Here is a 1,944-nt window from a genome sequence, read left to right as displayed (position 1 = left end):
GTAAAACGATGGTCAAGTGTCTCTTTGTATTGAATGTTGCGTTGTGGTTTTTGATGTTTGAAATGAAGGTTTAGCGTGGGAGAGGGGGGAGAAAAAAACATAGAGGGGGGAGAGGGGGGAGGGAGGTGGGAGAGGAGAGGGAGGAGAGGGAGGGGGGAGAGGGGGGAGGGAGAGGGAGGGGGGAGAGGAGAGGGAGGGGAGGGAGAGAAGATAAGGGGGAGAGGGGGGAGGGAGGGGGGGGAGGAGGCGCCTCGCCCCTCCCCCCCATGTCGGGTGACGTCACCCACTAATTATTAATGGCGGGGGGCTGGTCCATGTGGAGTGACATCACCTGCTCATGATTATTAATGGAGGGGCGGGTCCACGTGGAGGCTGTAACCTTTTCATTATTGAGAGGGGGGCTGGTCCATGTGGAGTGACGTCACGGGCATTAAGGACAGACATTCCTGGGTGATTAGAGGTGGCATGACTTACTCGACGAGCCATACCAACGTCGCTACGGATTGACGAGTCTGTGAATTCACAGGCGTGCAACGATCGGCAAAACGTTAACAGTTGAAGGTTTCGTTAGGCCAAGGACTTATCAAGCGCTGGCACATCTCGCAGATTGTCGCAACTCGTCAATCTTCGCGCGAACTCGCGAGGGACACGTCGCTTGTTTGCCGTTCGTACACGCCACGCTCCATTCACAAACGGGGGTTTTCGAATTAAAATCTTCGTTGGCGGCTTACAATGCGAACGTCTCTCCGACGTGAGAAAACCGGAACCGCTTTGCCGTGCTCGCCGTGTGGAGATGAGGCACCGCTAGACGAACGTGGAATTGCCGCCACGCTCCGTCTCATCGCCCCCGTCCGAACAGCTGAGATGCGTGACGGGGGTCAAGTTGTTCGGAGCGAGGAGAAGTCGAGGTTTCGTTTGGAGCTTGAGAGATTGGTGTTCCCGTCCTCCGTGCTTGAATACACAATTCAGTGCCCCCTCGGGCGCCTTCACAAGTTCCTGGGAGGTGCCCGTTCACACGCCACGCGCTTCACTTACCTCTCTCCGTTCCTCAGCAAGCCGCTCGCGTCTCGACGGGGGTAATCCAAGCGGGCTTTTGTAGAAGCGTAAAGTGTGAAGTTTTGAATATAGAATCGTGCAAATTATCGCGAGCATAAGCAACGCCGCCATTTGCAATGTGGGTCGGTAGGTGGGGATTTCCACGCTGCAGATGGTGGTCCAGAGTCTGCGTCGATTACGTGGAGGTGCTGTAGGCCAGGGGTTAACTCGCGTTACCCCTTAGTACTTTGATTTAAAGCTTTCGTGACTGCAGTGATTCATATTCTTAGCTCTTTCGGTAAAGTCACGTTGAAGGGAAACAATAAAATATATATAAAACAATAAAAATTCTCACGTTTCGACCATAACACAAACGGTCATCATCAGGTGTGTTATGGTGTTACGGTCGAAACGTCATGAGAATTTTTATTGCTTTATAATATCCGCAGTACATAAAATATAAAATGTACTAAGGGGTATATTCTGAGCTCTTTCGGTAAAGTTACGTTGAAGGGAAACAATAAAATAATAAAATATATATAAAACAATAAAAATTCTCACACCTGATGATGACCGTTTGTGTTATGGTCGAAACGTCGTGATAATTTTTATTTAACACGTAGGCTTTCGCGACCAATATTATTCATAACAAAGGTTTTTGGGTTAGGTCGACCTAACCCAAAAACCTTTATCATGAAGAATTTTTATTGTTTTATATATATTTTATTGTTTCCCTTCAACGTGACTTTACCGAAAGAGCTCAGAATAAACCCCTTAGTACATTTTATATTTTATGTACTGCGGATATTATTTACGAGTCAAATGTATCTTTTATTGTCATAGACTATAATAATACGTACTTTTCCCCTGTAAAATTTAAGTCAGCTGGGGGTCATATCAATCTGTCCA

This window comes from Petromyzon marinus, unplaced genomic scaffold (genome assembly GCF_048934315.1).
Source record: "Petromyzon marinus isolate PM22_M1 ecotype Great Lakes invasive population unplaced genomic scaffold, UKy_Petmar_22M1.pri1.0 PM_G_Scaffold_36, whole genome shotgun sequence".
NCBI classification, from domain to species: domain Eukaryota; kingdom Metazoa; phylum Chordata; class Hyperoartia; order Petromyzontiformes; family Petromyzontidae; genus Petromyzon; species Petromyzon marinus.
The sequence above is the reverse complement of the archived record's forward strand: the minus strand, read 5'-3'. Positions refer to the sequence as shown.